The sequence below is a fragment of the Taeniopygia guttata genome, chromosome 1 (genome assembly GCF_048771995.1).
Source record: "Taeniopygia guttata chromosome 1, bTaeGut7.mat, whole genome shotgun sequence".
Taxonomy (NCBI): Eukaryota; Metazoa; Chordata; class Aves; order Passeriformes; family Estrildidae; genus Taeniopygia; species Taeniopygia guttata.
In genome coordinates this window covers 94,339,686-94,356,863 of record NC_133024.1, presented here as the reverse complement: position 1 = coordinate 94,356,863, position 17,178 = coordinate 94,339,686, and the positions used below count along the sequence as shown (strand labels likewise).

Sequence of the window (17,178 nt, the reverse complement as noted above, 5' to 3'; positions counted from 1 at the left end):
GGTGGGAGATGTGGTGGTTGGAGGTGGCTTGGGGCATAGTGATCATGAAATTATAGAGTTCTCAATTTTTGGTGAAATGAGGAGGAATATCAATAAGATTTTACATTGGACTTCCAGAGGGCAGACTTTGGCATATTTAGGAGACTTATTCAGAGCATTCCATGGGCAGCAGCCCTGAGTCCAGTAAAGGTGAATGAGCTTCAAAACAGAGACCTTGAGGGCACAGGAACAGATTGTCCCTGTGTGCCAAAAGATGAGCTAAAGAGGCAGACATCCAGCTTGGATGGGCAATGCGATTTTGAAAGAACTTAGGAGTAAAAAAATGGATGTATCATCTTTGGAAGGAGGGTCAGATCTCTCAGGAATTATTTAAGAGGGCTTCTAGGGCATGTAGGAAAAAAAATTGAGAGGCCAAAGCTCAGTTCAAACTTAATTTGGCAACTTTTGTAAAGGATAATAAAATATTTTTTTACAAATGTATTAACGGCAAAAGGAAGGGTAAGACCAAGCTTTGTTTTCTACTGGATGTGGGAGGGAACTGCAGACAAGGAGAAGGTGGAAGTGCTTAACGCCTTGTTTGCCTCAGTCTTTAGTGAGAAGATAGCTTGTCCTCAGGACAACTGTCCTTCTGGGCTGGTAGATGGTGTCAGGGAGCTGAATTATCCAAGAGGAGGCAGTCAGAGAACTTCTGAGCTGCTGGATGTTCATAAATCCATGGGACCAGATGGGATCCATCCCAGTATGATGAGGTACCTGGCAGATGTGCTTGCGAAGCCCCTCTCCATCATTTACCAACAGTCCTGTCTCACTGGTGAGGTTCCACTGGAAGCTGGCCAATGTGACACCCATTCACAAAAAAGCTAGGAAGGATGATCCTAGTAACTATAGGCTGGTTAGCCTGACCTTAGTACCAGGTAAGGTAATGAAGCAATTTATACTGATGTATACATCCAGCACTTACAGGATGGCCAGGGTATCAGACCCAGCCAGCAGGGGTTTAGGAGGGGCAGGTTGTGTTTGACCAACCTGATCTCCTTTTATGACCAGGTGACCCGCCTGGTGGATGCAGGAAAGGCTGTGTATGTTGCCTATTTGGATTCCAGCAAGGCCTTTGGCACTGTCTCCCACAGCACACTCCTGGAAAAGCTGCAGCCCAAGGTTTGGACAGGAGCACTCTTCACTGGGTTAGGAACTGGCTGGATGGCCAGGTCCAGAGAGTGCTGGTGAACGGTGCTGCATCCAGCTGGGGACAGTCACCAGTGGTGTCCCTCAGGGGTCTGTGCTGGGGCCAGTTCTGTTCAGTATTTTTTATAGACAACATGGATGAGGGTATTGAGTTGCTCATTAGTAAATTCACAGACAACACTAAATTGGGAGCTTGTGTCAATCTGCTGGAAGGTAGGAGGGCTCTGCAGAGAGACCTGGAATGGTCTCTTTGGATTGATGGGCAGAGTCCAGTAAGATGAGGTGTAATAAGTCCAAGTGCTGAGTCCTGCATTTTGGCCACAGTAACGCCCTGCAGTGTTATAGGCTGGGGAAAGTGTGGCTGGACAGTGCCCAGGCAGAAAGGGACCTGGGGGTACTGGTCGACAGCCGGCTGAGCATGAGCCAGCAGTGTGCTCTGGTGGCCAAGAAGGTCAAAGGTGTCCTGGCTTGTACCGGGAACAGTGTGGCCAGCAGGAGTAGGGAGGTCATTCTTTCTGTGTACTCAGAAATAGTGAGGCCTCGCCTGGAGTGCTGTGTCCAGTTCTCACACCTCAGTTTGGGAAGGACGTTGGGATGCTGGAGCACATCCAGAGGAGGCAATGAGGCTGGTGAGGGGCTTGGAACACAAACCCTGTGAGGAACGGCTGAGGGAGTTGGGGCTGTTTAGCCTGGAGAGAAGGAGACTCAGGGGTGACCTTATCACTCTCTACAACCTCCTGCAAGGTGGCTGTAGACAGGTGGGTGTTGATCTTTTTCTCCAGGCAGCAACTGACAGAATAAGATGACAGTCTCAAGCTGTGTCAAGAGAAATATTGGTTGGATATTAGGAAAATTTTTTTTTACAGAAAGAGTAGTCAATTACTGGAATTTTCTGCTCGGGAGGTGGTGGAATCACCATCCCTGGATGTGTGTGAAAAAAGACTGGATGTGGCACTTGATGCCATGGTCTAGTTGAGGTGTTAATGTATGGGTTGGGCAAGGTGATCTTGAAGATTTCTTTCAACCTAGTGATTCTGTGATATTTATATATCCTCACTGAAATAAATGACCAGGAAATGCTAATAGCTGTGATCTGTTTTTCTCCTTACTCTCTCTTTATGTTTGAAGGATTGCAGTGTAGCAGTAAGTTAAATTGCTTTCCATATATTTTTTTCATCTAGGACTTAATCAGAGAGCCAATGTCTCTAGACCTAAACAGCAAACATTTCTTAGTGTTGTTGGAGCGTTGACTTTCCCATCAGTGAAGCTCATGGTTTTAAAAGCACAAAAATTTTTCTAAAAAGCACTGCTAGGCTGCAGAAAATTTTGTTGCCAATGAAACTGCCTCAGCATTAGGAGGATAAAAAAATTTGTATGTATCTGGTTGAACCTGATAGAAAGGCAGGCTCAGGGCCCTTATGATTTCAAAGAAGTGCAGGGAGCTAACAAGAATAGGACTCTTCTTCCTTCTCAGAAACACAAGTAATTGACTGCTAAAACTGCTTCTGCTGTGGGTATTGATCAGTGACAGTTAGAGATGTTCTTTACAATCATTCGCCCTGTGAGACCTAATTAACAAAGGCTGGCTTGCTGAATTAGATAAAACTCAATGTCCACTGAAATTAATGTGATGCTGCCTAAGCGTCCTTCAACTATTAAGGGAAAATGAAGTTTAAGTGGAAGAAACTAGGGAAGTCCTGTTAACTGCTAAAACAATTGTGACTGGAAAAGTGGATTAAGACAACAGTTTTGCAAGGACAGTGTGAGGCTCAAAGACACTCTCTTAAAAAGTGCCTCTTTGTTCTTATTATATTTTTAATAGTGTTTTTGCTATTTAAAATAATATATTTTTTCCTGGGAATCACTGAATTGAAGAAGAAGCAGAGACTGAGAAATCAGAGCTTTTAAAAATGAAACAATTTTTTGGCTATGCTGTACCATTCACCACATCTCTGGCTATCACCTATCTGGGTGGGCAAGAAATTGACTTTAAACAAGTGACGAAGGTTTCACTGAAGCCACCAACACTGGTGCTTTCATGCTCAGAGTCCTGTATTCACAGCAGAACCTGGTATCTACAGACAATACCAATCTGTATTTAATCTGCAGGACCCGTATGGTTTTGAACTCTTCAGCCTTAGTCCCATGTTGGCTAACCAGATGTAAAGGTCCTGTGTTACAGCCAGATTTATAAATCAGCTCTCAGAGGAGCCTAAATAGACCAGTTGGTCACAACCAATGAAAATTTCAACACAATATTTAGTAAATCCATTTAATAATACTAGTAATAACAATAATAAAAATTGCTTATGTCACAGCTAGTACTGGATCTAGAAATGACAGAGCAGAAGAGACGAGGCATATGTAAAATTAGGTGGAGTTTGTAATGCTCACATATTCAGTTTAAGCAAGTTCATTATCTTTAATATGGACTATTCAGCAGTTTATGCTTTAGATAAGCTATTTGTTTTGGATCCTTCCTGTTTCTATACAGCCTCTTTATACGTGGACTCTATTTTCTCAGATAACCTTTCCATCTGATGGAAGTCAAGGTTGTTTTTTCTTTCTCAAATGCACATTTGCATTCTTTTAAAACATGGGCTCTTCCACAGTTTTTTCAATTGTGGTTTGACATAGTTTCAGTGCATATTTGGACATATATCTCAACATCACTTAACTTATGGTATTTTTAAAGATAGTTAACCTTTTTCACTTAGATTTCTTTCATATGCATCAGGCCGGACTTCTGAGATTGCTACGTTTCTTTTCTCATGGATGATGAGTGTCTTCAGAGGAAGAGCATAGCTCTGGAAATGTCTGTTTAAAGCCATATTTCCTGAATTCTAGGGAATTATCCTAGTGTCATGGAAAAATCCATAGATGTACTACATAAGGGGAAGGGAAATATTATCTGGAAAATCAGTAAGATTATTTATAGAAGTTGCATTTAGGCTAGTTTAAATGCTCAAGACTGAAATAAAGAGACCTGTAAGCTAAAAATGGAGGATGGGTTGCTTCAGGAATACTCTGGCTTTGGAACAGACTTGGATATCCAGTAACAGCAGCTGAAGTTTTTATAGTGCTCCAGAGAAGACTATTTGGCAGAGTGCCCTGGAGCCTCATGCTTTCAGAAGTCAACTTTTTGAAGTATACACTGGGTAGACCCGAAGTCTACCAGCTATAAACTAGTCTCTCCTTCTCCCTTTCTTGATTTTGGTGACAGTTAATGAAATCTGAAATGCCTTAAATGAGAATTCATCTGCCAGTTTACAGTAGTTACTTACTTTCAGTGAGAAACTTTTGAGAGAGAAAGAAATCAGCCTCATCATCTTCAGGATACAATAAATTAAAAGTAATGTAATTTGGAAATTGAAGTCTGTCATAATTAGCCAAGATAGATATCTTCTATTTTCTTTCTGTAATCATTGTGCATTCAAAAGAAAAATCCTCAAAGCTTAATTTGATGGAAAGTATCTGCCTTTGTGACAAGTTACTGAAAAACATAGAGCTAAGAATTTCAGCCACTTCAGTCTTTCTAGAACTTTTTGAGAGAAAGATCTCAGTATTGACAAAAGGATAAGCTTTGAATCTAAGAGGTTCTTAGATTAGTTTCCATCAATTATAGCACAAGAACCATGCCAGTAGATCTATGGTGCTCATAGCGTCAATGACATAAACTATAAGGTTTATAAGGTACAGCCACGCACACCAGTTTGCTTAATATCCAGAGGCATTCAAACACCAGATAGTGTTTCAAACACTTTGAAAAATGATCTGCTTTATTTTGTAAGTAGAGGAATGATATAGATGCTAGCTGTCAAATGACAGCAAATTACACATCCTCTTTTTTTTATACTATCATTTATCAGAATCAGGTTTTGTTATATGTAAAGTGGTTTAGATCAATAGCTAGAAATCTGCTTGTGTTGTATTGATTTCCTGAGAAGATTATATATGAAGATGACAGTTATGGCTGACACAGACCAATTTCAATTGCCTAATGGATTTAACACTTTTCAGTTCTGTGAGTACAATAGACTATTGAAAGTATTTTAAATACTTTTACTGTATGCTCAGTGACAATAAGAATACAATCTGGAGAGCTTAAACTAGAACCATTGGCACAAAAATATACTTTTTATCCTTTGAGCATAATTTAGTAAACAATTAGTAAGTCAATTATGTGTAGAAAGAAGACTTGTTACTTGGTATTATATTTTTTAATTTGTGGCTAAACGACAGATATAGAACAAAAGTCAGCAAAGAAATCAGTTCTACGGCAAACATGAGTGAAGTAATGGGAAAATGTGACAGAGCATAACTGAAGCTTCATTTATAAAGTATCTAAGCTCCATTCGTTCACCTCTATTTATTAAAAAACTGTATCTATTAACAGCTCACAGTAGTTGAATAAAATGCAGCATCTAAAATGGTTATTGGTATTTTTCTTCTAATTCTTGTCTTTTCATTGCCAAGTGTTTCTTTTTTTTCTTCCCACTTGGTATTACTTTATAAAAGGAATTATTTTAATTTAATCATCTGGAATATTTGATGTCACTGGGAGTGCTGGTGGAGGAGGCAATGACTGGATGTGAGGAGACAATGTGCCATGCCCGTGGCTGGACATGAGGAGGCAATGTGCTCTTGCAGGCCAGATTAGGTATGGAATTATCCTTTTATTTTCTTTTTTTTTCTTTTTTTTTTTTTTTAAATTTCAGGAAAAAAACAGTGTATATATACTTCACACATACTTGCTAACCACACTATATTTAAGACAATGAATGCTTAAACATTACCAAGTCCTCATTATTTGGTTTCTATTGGATTTAAATACATAAGGTTTTAAGAGCTTGTCCACAAGCAATGAAAATGTGGGTAATTTTCATGAATGGCAATGTCTTAAAAACAGTCCTGAGGGGAAGGACTTGGAGCTATTTGTTGCTATACATTATTGTTAATTTTGCACCATAATTTTGTACAGCTCTTAATAATGACATAATTTAACTTCTGTCAAACTTCCCAACACTGTTGGTGAGGAAGCCAGCTATGGGAGGTACCCCACTGGACCTGCTCTTTGTGAACAGAGAAGGACTGGTGGGTGATGTGATGGCTGGAGGTCATCTTAGACATAGCAATCACAGAATGACAGTTTTCAATTCTTTGAGAAATAAGTAGCAGAGAAATAAGTACTAACTGCAGAACTGTTACCTCGGAATTCCAGAGCTCAGGTTTTTTATACATTTAGAAGACTAGCCCATACACCCCTTTGTGAAGCAGTCCAGAATGGCAAAGAAGTCCAGAAAAACTGGACAATCTTCGAGAAATAAATCTTCAAGGCACAGGAGAAACCCCATGTGCTCAAAAGACTAGGCATCACAGAAGAAAACTGGCCTGGTTAAACAGGGGACTTTGGCTCAAACTCAGGAAAAAAACAGGACAGTTTATTAGCTTTTTATGAAAGAGCAGCCAGCTCAGGAAGACTACAAGGTTTTCATGAGATTATGGAGGGTTATAATTAGAAGTGCCAAAGTCCAATGAGAACTTAATCAAGCTCCTGCTGTAAAAGATTAGATGTTAGGAAAAGTTTCTTCTCTAAAAGGGAGCCTGGAACAGGCTGCCCAGAGAGGTGGTGGACTCACAATCTCTCAAGGCATTTAAAAGACCTGTGTATGTGACACTTAGGAGCATGATTTAGTGGTGTCCTTGGCAGTGCTGGGTTAATGGTTGGACTCAATGAGCTTAAAGGTTTTTTCCACTGTAAATGATCCAATGATTATATGATTCCTTAGATTTCCTAAAATGTCACAGTATGTGAAAATGCAATAAAATTTTTATTGAGGCTATGTATCATAAAAAAAAATTCTACCAATCAACAGTGCTATGGCAGTTGGCTATGTAAAAATGCAAGAATTATTTCTTAACAGAATTAAATTATATAGTGTTTCAAACTTTATAGGTATTTATGCATACATTCTGTGTGCTACTTTTTTCCTCACAGGAATTTCAGTATATGTACACTTTTTACTTAGCTTGTGTTGACACATCACACACTGAAGACTTCACTCATCTCCTCTTTGCAGTACAGCATTGTAGAACCATCCATGATATAAGATTGGGTACTAACACAAAACTATAACGGTTTTAATTAAACAAAGAACAATTACATCTGATTTTCTTCCAGTCCCTTCTAATGGAAGATTTTCATTTCACCACACCTAAGGGAACAGAATATATTTTTCTTTCATTGTGTCTGGCTTGGTGAACTCCTTTAGCCTTGATGGACTGGCATTTGTTATGTTCTAACAGCTTTCCAGAAGCATTTATTGCTACTACCAATCTACCCATAGGAAATTCCACTCTGGTGACAGGTTAAGATTGGCCTTGGAATCCATCTAGATGGCTTGACAGAACATTTCCTCAAAGGAACATATCACATGGAGAAAGACGATAAAGCAGAAGAGCAAGTTCAAATAAATTAATGTATTTATAGCTTCGTATAAAGATTGTTATCATCACTGGAGCTAAGATCAGTCTATCTGCCTAAAACATAGTCTCCAGAGTTTGCACCTTAATTTACTATGTCTCAACTACTACTCAGGACAGATCCTCCTTACCATGTACATGGAAAACTTCTAGCAAAGGCTTCTTCCTAAATCATGCCATAGCCATGGTGTTCAGTAACACACAGCAATCAAATGGAAGAATATCATGAAAGTAGATGAAGGATATGCACTGCAAAATTAGTGTTGGTGGATATAGATATCTTTGTAGTCATTAAGTATGTTTAAAATAATAAAACAATGTGTAGGCACACCATTGTCTGCCAGCTGTTCCTCGGAACATGTAGAAACCCACAGGATTCATCTCCATAAACACTAAACAAAAATATTTTGACTGATTACCTTACAAAATGTGGAACTGAGATAGCAGTTCTACATCTTTCAACCTTTTCAGGTGCATGAGAAGGACAATCAAAATCTGGCTGAAATAGTGATTTGTTCTGTCCTGTGCTATTGGAATATAAATATTTACTGTATTTTATTATTAATATAACAGTTTCTGTAACATCTCTAAATGCTGAATTTCTCTTGTTGTACTGCATGATTCTGGTGTGAATTTGCTGCATAGAGTTAGTGCACTTAGAAGACTCCTCTCACCAAGATAACAGCAGTTTTACCATGTATTCATCAAGTATTTCCATGCAAGAAAATAATTTAATTAATCTGTTTTTTTCAGACATCCTCTAACTTCACAAGATTAGTTCCTGTGATATAGTGGTTGAAAGTAGAATTAATAATTGTTACAAGGATGTCTGACACAGGATTTCTTCCTTTTATTTTTTTTCTTTAATTTCTCAATGCACTGTAGTATTGGACTACAGTAGTTATTTAAAAAAAAATCCTATCATACAATGCATTTTCATATGTTAAGTTATAAAACATTTTTCAAAAATCTATTAGAAGAGACTTCTTAGAAATGAAGAGGTTTTTATACAGAATATTATATTATTTCATTTTGATGGAAAATATTTTTGTTTTGATTTACATCTGAGGAACAGAAAGGCTTTTGCATGTATAGCTTAATTTTTACTTATTAAGTTGAATAGCATGTAGAGCAATTTTTTTCAGTAGTTGATATGTCAGAGCAGCATCCTATAAGTAGCTGTAAAAGAACTGACATAATTTGTGTTAAGATTTAACTTTTGTCTTGGCTATTACTTTTACTATTATCAATGGTGTTAATCAAAAAACTTTGATGAGTTGAGCTACAAATTATTTAAAAAGGCATGAATAGATTTTTCATTTATTATCTGTGAGAATCCACTCCCTATCTGGCCTATTTATTTCTAACTGTAAACTAAATCACCACAGAATTGTATTGCAACAGCCCTAATATTTCTTTGCTCTAATTTCCAGTCTGTTTCTTCTACTACATCTACGCTCATTCTATTGTACTCTGTCAAGAAATATGCCTTTTTATTTTCTTTGGTACCATCATAAGTACACATTTTATTGCTATAACTATTCTATGAAATAACAGTTATAAATATAAGTTTTGACCTTCTCAATGGGATTAGTAATTTTATTTTTAAAATAAGGTCAAAGGAAATATGGACAAAACTCTGCTCTTTTCAAATTCACCATCATGCAATTTTCATATTAGTGTACTTATTAAATAACTATTTTCTTTTTAGCTATAGAAATAATTGAATTTAGTTGCATTTCAATCCAAGACTGAAAAACCTGAGTCCTCAGGTCAGGTAAAGCAAAAGAAGGGGAATGTTTAGAGCACAGCTCCATCTCATTTGTTCTTTATTTTCTCTAGATGCAGCTGTTACAGCATGGACTGATAATACACGAGAACAAAATGGCAAGAGGTGAGGAATTATTATGTTGTAGGAGCTCATGTGTTTGATTCAAGAAATCAAAACTTCCTGAGAGATTAATTGACCTAAGAGTATTACTCCTAGGTAGAGTAATACAGGAATTTTGGATGTTATAAACGAGCATAAGGTATAGAAATATAGTTCACTGATTTGATACTAAAGTAAGATTTCAATTCTCCCATCCTATGTAGACTGTTTTTCTTATTTCAAGAAATTCACTAATTCAGCACACTTAACTCCAGGGAACCACTCAATAGAACAAATATAGGTATCTTTTTTTTTGGTATTTACAGCGCTATCTTAAACATTCACAGAGGTCTGAAAGACAAGACAGGACAGAGAGGGGCCTCTTAAGACCAGAGAAATTATTCAAAATAATAGCAGACTTCCTCATGCTTAGAGATTAAACACCTACTTCAAGCTGGTCATCTAGGGTTTGCTTCAGTTTTCCACTTTCCCACACACTCAGTGCCAGCAGAGAAGCTTTGCAATCCCTCTTCATCCAAAGTCATTACTCAGATGATTGGAAGACATTGTATCTGCAACCAGAAACACAGAATCACAGAAGCTTAAGGTTGGAAGGGCCATCTGGAGGTCATCCAGTCCAAAGGATCACCTAGAGCAGGTTACACAGGAATGTGTCCAGGTGGGTTTTAAGGGTCTTCAGGGAGGGAAATTCCATGAGCTCCTTGGGCAGACTGTTCCAGTGCTCTGCTATCCTCAACATAAAGTTCTTTCTTCTGTTAAGGTGAAAGTTGCTGTGGTTTTGTTTATGTCCATTGTGCCTCATCCTGTCACTGGGAACAAAGGAGAAGAGACTTGGCACCACCCTGCTGGCACCCACCTTTGAGATATTTATATGTACTGACAACAAGCCCTCTCAGTCTTCTCTTCTCCAGATTAAACAGGCCCAGCTCCCTCAGCCTTTCCTCACAGGAGAGATACTCCAAAACCCGGTGGCCTCTGCTGGACCCTCTCCAGTAGTTCCTTGTGTTTCATGTTCTGAGGAGCCCAGAACTGGACATTCCAGATGTGGCCTCAGCAGGACTGAGTAGAAGGACAGGACCAACTCCTCTGACCTGCTGGCAATGCATCCTAGGGTACCACAGTCTTTCCTCATCACAAGGGCACACTCCTGGCTTGTGGTCAAATTGTCATCTGCCGAGACTCCCAGGTCCTGCTCAGCAGAACTGAGAAGAATTCTACCCAGCAGCCTTTACCAGAGGTCTGAACCACTGTCCAGCAGTGCTTCTCAGTGTCCCTGGCCATGCAGGCAACCTAAATTGCAAACTGGAACTAATTGCTTAATTTGCCATGTGAATAAAAGTGTATAAAATGAATGACATAATCCTTTTCCTTTCTTTGTGTTTCTGTTGGTTATCTTACCTCACTGAGTAAAATCTCAGAGCTGTGCACTGATGAGTAGAGCATAAATACTTGTGTGGGGCTGTGCTCCTAAGTGAGAATGGGTGATAGATGCCAAATCAAAATTTCTTCAAAAAAAAAAAAAAAAAAAAAAAAAAGAGGAACACTTAGCTGTATGGATTTATGAGGCTTAGTGCTGAGGATGACTGTCTAAGCTAACAATAAAAAAGAGGAAATTTTTTGTTCTGTTACCATTTGTCACTTTTAGATTTTTGCTTGGCACTTGGCTCAGAGGATCACTTAAATAATATAAATATGTGAAGCTATTCACATTTCTCAAAGACACTGAGATACTTTTATGGGAAAGGGATATTTGACTATAACTCTTGGTTATGCAAATAATGGTACAGTTGTATTTGCAGTGCAAATATGTATTCTGTGTCTCTCTTTAAAAAATGTGACTAACTCATTGCAACACATCTATTAAGTGAACCCCAAAGGTTAAGACAATAGCACTTGTTTTTATTTGAGATCACAGTCTCCCTTCTCTTAAGGCTATATGTGTAAATAGAAGAAAGACAGTCTAACTTTCAATTAGCATAAGTACATTTATATTTTATAACAGTGATGGTGGTAGAAAACATGAATACTGCTGATACTGAAACAATAAATAAGTCAGAGGTGTGAACTAACATATACCAAGGGAAAACAGGCTGTAAGAATAAAATACCTGTACAGATGTTGAGGACTACTACATCTGACAATTTTATTATCTGGTGAGGATGACATCTCCTCTGTGATGATCAGTAGCAGAAAACTGCTAGACACAAACAGTACAAGTTGAACTAAATATTTTGTAACAATAAAAGTTAGTGAAAACACGTGCATGCCTAGCATGAAATGCAGACTTCATCAGCTACACAGCAACTTTGATCCACTTTGCAAAGGAGGATGTCATGATTAGATTTTCATGGATAGTAGGTGGGTTTAATCTCCTGCAATATTGAACATTTACAGTGCAGGTAGCTACATCTGAGCCTGCGATCAATGATTTTATTAGTAGTCCCAGGGACTACTGAGCTATTCCAAAGAGTGAATGCATACAGTGTGCATGTCAAGTGTGTGTTGTATAGATTTGTTGCCAATGTGATTCCCTAATTGCTACATCATAAGCATAACTCTTAAGCTCTAGGTCATATTGTAATAAGTAAGACATTGAGTGTACAGTGCTGTAAGTCATGGAATTAATTTTATGTTTGCAATGTTCATTTTTTTTCTTCAATTTTTCTTATAATTTTTCTATTCTGCTTCTTTCTTCCAGAAAAAGGATCCCACACATAATCACATACATATGTTCATGTATTATTTGACTAATTCAGAGAGATCATTTCTGTATCTTAATGTGAAACAATATTTTGATTCTCTATTATAAAAATATGAATTATTTAAAGAAATTCCTCTAAAACTGAATGCTTGGAGCTTCACCAGGAATTACTCATCAGCACATTACTGCAGCTTGAAAAGGACATGGATGGTATGGTTAGTAGCAGCCACATAATTTGTGATGAAAAATAGCAGAAAAATAAAAATAATCCTTCTTAACTCTTTCAGTCAGAGCTATTTCCTAATGTTTCCATTAATTCTAATATCTCTTTTTGCTTTCTCCCTCAATCTCTCTTCTCAGTCAAGCATCTCTGGTATTACAGTGGAGATGGATAAACACTGGAGTACAACAGCAGAGAAGGTGAATAATGGCTCACCAGCACACCAGTACCCCTGCACCAGCTGGTCCAGACATACTTTTTAAAATGGGATATAGAAGATAGGCATTTGCTGAGGTGCAGATATTCTCAGAACCTGCACGTAAAAAAAAAATGTTGTCATACCTTCTGATTGTTCTATGTGTAAAGATTGAGTAATCATTGTGATGTAACATACAGAAATATTCATCCTCTAAGACAACTGGAATTTACCCAATAGCCCAAATTTAAAACTTTTTTAGTTGTTTGGGAGATAGCTTTGGTTTAATTTTTTTCCTCCTGTGAGGGAGTTAACTTTTTTCATGCAGCCATACAAGTGAGTTAGATTTAATCAGTGGAAATGTTGCAAAATTAAGAACAAAATTAATGGGGCAGTGAGAGGAACTAATAAAATTTATGAGATTGAAGACACACTGAAAGATCTTTCTTGGAGTACCTAATGAAGCGAAGATAGGACAATCTACAAATCCCATAAATAAAACTCTATAATGGAGCAGAAAAGAGAAATTCTGCTAAGCAAGAAGCTGTTAAAAAGGAAGGTAGACAAAAGGTACTGGTAAAAATTTGGGTATGGATGGGAAATCTAAAGGAAATATTTTTACCTTTTATTTTTGTCAACAAAAAAAAAATCAGGATTTTTATTATGTCAGTACAAAAAAAAAAAAAAAAAGGATAGCAAATATTAAACTCCATGAAAAATTAATGCAGTGTAATTATATTTTAGAATACTTAAAGACAAAGCTCAAAATCCTACATAGATTGAAACTGTGGTGACCCATAGTAAAAGTCTGAAAAGGCCCAAAGATGCAAGAAAGGCAAACATGAAGATGTTTTAAGGAAAGATAAATGAAAGAATAAGGAGTAATACCTGAACTGCCTCATCCAGTAGTCTATTCTGTGTCTTTAAAAATTCTAAAAATTCTAGAATGAATGAAAGCCAAGAATTAGTAATTGAGGAGGAAAAAGTAAAAAAGACCCTATAATCTCTAACTACCAATGTAGGCTACTGAATTGTTGCTTTTGACAAAGATGAAGAAAAATAAGAGAAACTCACCAATATTTCTGCCAAAAATTATATTATTTTTTAAATTTGGAAAGAGAAGAATTTGTTTCTAAGGTTGTAAATATGGTGGCTTTTATGTAAAGAAAAATTAAAAATACATATATTTACAAAGTGTCTTTTAGATTCACTTTGAGATTAGGCTAAATAACCCAAAGGAATATCTCAGGAACTCAGTGGATGCTCCAGCATTATATGCAGAAAGATCTGTAAAAAATCATTCTTGTAGTGCATCATAGGCTCTGTAGATTTTATATGTATTTTTCTCATTTCACACAGCTCTGGGTAGTGTTAAGTTGTGGGTCTAGTTTTCTTTAAGATAAGAAAATCAGTTCCCTACTATACAGGGATAGTGCCACAAAATGTCAGTGGCCTAGCCTCCAGCATTATATTTTTCTTAATTTCTGATTTAAGATACAAAAAAGAGAAGCTTGACACTACTTATTTGTCCCTTTTAAAAACAGTCTATCTGGAGAAAGATAAATATGATGTCCATTTTCTTAATAGCATTTATAATCATGATTTTAATGCCTGTAGGTCTCAAGATGTGTAACAATATATAACTAAAAGTACCAGGCAAATGATGACATGACTCATTGAATTTCAGAGCCTTTAAAAAAATGTAGGGAAAACCCCAACCACCACTATGAAATTATATAAACTATTCAGTGAAGAAAATTTTTATCTTTTTATCATTACCAATTGACAAGACCTTTAGGGGCCTTAAAGACCATCTACTTCCAACCCCCTGCAATGGACAGGACACCTTCTATAAGACCAGACTGGTCAAAGCCTTCATCCAACAAAGTCTTGAGCACTTCCAGGAATAGGTTATCCATAACTTCCCTGGGCAACCTGTTCTAGCACCTTACCACCCTGACCATAAAGATTTTTTTCCTAAAATCTAGTCTGAGCCTACTCTCTTTCAGTTTGAAGCCATTTACCCTTGTCCTATCACTACATACTCTTATAAAATGTTTCTCTCCATTTTTCTTGTAGGTCCCTTTAGACTCTGGAAGGTGCTATAAGATCTCACTGGAGCCTTTTGTTCCCCTGTCTGTACAACCCCAACCATGTCAGTCTGTCTTCACAGGAGAGGTGCATCCACACTCTAAGCTCTGGACTCACTCTGACATGTCCATGTCCTTCTCATGCTGGGGGCTCCAGAGCTGGATGCAAGACTCCAGGTGGGGTTTCACCAGAGCAAAGGAGCAGAATCACCTCCCTCAATCTGCTGGCCACAGTGCTTTGGATGCAGCCCAGGAGACGGTTGGTTTTCTGGGCTGTAAATGCACATTGCTGGGTTGTGTTGAGCTTCTTGTGAACCAGCACCTACAAGTCCTTCTCCTTAGAGTCTCTCTCAATCCATTTTCCATCCATCCTCTATGCTTGGATTATCCCAACCCATGTAAAGGATCTTATAATGCTATAAAGAAAAATCCCTGTGTAATATACAGAGTGTAGTCAAATTATTACAATGAAATGGGTTGCTTCACTCAGCTGCTTTTTGCTGGGACAGAATTAATTTTCTTCATAGTAGCCAGAATGGGGCTGTGTACTGGATTTGTGCTGGAATGTGTTACAACAGGAGTGTTTTCATTACTGCTGAGCAGTACTTACACAGCATCAAGACCTTTTCTGCTTCTCACTCCACCAGTGAGGGGGCTGTGGGTGCACAGGGAGCTTTGAGCAGACACAGCAGGGCAGCTGACTCCAAACAACCAGAGGGATATCCTGTACCATATGGCATTATGCTCAGCATATAAGCCTGGGACAAGGAGGAATTAAGGAATGTTAAGAGTAATGGTGTTTTCTTCCCGAGATGCTGCTATATGTGGTGGAGCCTGGCTGAGAATCCACCTGCCCACGGGAAACAGTGAATAAATCCCTTGTTTTGTTTTGCTGGCATGAACAGATTTTGCTTTACCTGTTAAACTAAATTTATGTCAACCCACAAATCTTCTCACTTTTAGTCTTCTGATTCTCTTCCTCACTCCACCAGGGGTGAAAAAGTGAGCAGCTGTGTGGGGCTCATCTGCCAGCTTAGGTTGGGTTAAACCACAGTGTTCACCTTTGAGAATTTTTCAGCATATATTTTTCACCCCAGTTTATTGGTTATTAAATGTCCAATAAGAGTTGGAGTTTGTCACTAAACAAGAATATAAGAGTTTGTCACTGTAACTGTGTCAAATTCAAATTTTGATAGCTACATTCTCTTTACAGATATTACTTATAGTTTTAATTTAGCCAAGGTATAATTTTTTTATTCTCCTCTGTTACTTCAAGTCATACCTTCTATTGCTGATCAGCTGATATGTTCAACTAGAAAACTGGTTGCAACACTGTGAAAAACTACATAGATGAACTTCCATGGAGCTTGACATTGCTTTTTCATGAAAATATGGTATTTATGGATTATAATTATTTAGCAATTTCATAATGCTATACAAACATTTAATTAACTTCAGAGTGTTACTTTGCTAGTAAATGAATACTATTATTATTCCAGATAATAGTCATTGAGGTCAGAAAGTTGCATAATGATGATGACCATTTCCCATTCCCAGAGCTTATTTTCATTCTTGAGATTAATCTTGAATAATTACTTTCTAAACCTGAAAATGGACATTTTTTTTAAAAAAGAACATATGCAAATAGAACAAGAGAGTCCATTAAAATTTAAATTATAAAATATTAGGTTTAAAATTTACTAATGCACAAAAATAATCAGTCATCAGCATCAACCATACAATAGTGGTACATAACCATTTCTCTGCACTAGAGCTATGTTGTGTTTTCTGGCATGTTTTGTTTTGCATATAAATGTTAAAATAACCTCTATTTCCAACTGGAAGGGAAAGAATTCCCAAAGGAGTTGGGATTATTGTACTGCTTATTTATTTTCCTTACTAGCAGAACATGAGTACCTCAATATTCAAGAAGAATCTGTTTTTTTTCCTATAGAACTTAGTTGAGGATTTTTGATCCTTAGGCTTGTATTTATTACCCATTTATGCACATGACACTTTTACTAGAAGATAGAACAAGTGTTTTACAGCTTCCTAGCTCTTTTCCTCCCTTTTAAATGTCTGGGGGTGTTGTGCTTCCAACATCTCAGGGAATCAACCCCTGAGTTTTTAGGGGATAGAAAGGAGGCTGCTGCCTTCTGCTCTTACTTCAATATATTTAAAAAACATATTGAAGTAAGGTAAGTAAGCTACTACAGGACAAGTCCCAAGCTCCCACAAAAAATATATATATTACTGATTGAGATAATTTTCCTCCTGTTTTTCTTCCTTTTTTCTTCTTTCTTGACCCCTGCCCCTCCCCCTTTTTTATTTTAAATATACAATCAGCCCTTACTAGTTTAGTGACCCGTGCAGAGCAAGTTATAGCTAAAAGTAACAATGTACCATTCGGAG

The 17,178-nt window shown here is 37.5% G+C and overlaps 1 long non-coding RNA gene across 2 annotated transcripts in view; it reads left to right on the top strand.

Annotated features, from left to right (window-relative positions):
• Positions 1–10,911, top strand: part of LOC140684758 (uncharacterized) — a 47,941-nt gene extending 37,030 nt beyond the window's left edge. For both annotated transcript variants that reach the window (XR_012057507.1, XR_012057506.1), the window contains exons 2-4: positions 5,704–5,845; positions 9,511–9,562; positions 10,320–10,911. This is a non-coding gene — a long non-coding RNA (uncharacterized lncRNA). The remainder of the gene's footprint in view (positions 1–5,703; positions 5,846–9,510; positions 9,563–10,319) is intronic.
• The last annotated feature ends 6,267 nt before the right edge of the window (positions 10,912–17,178 follow it).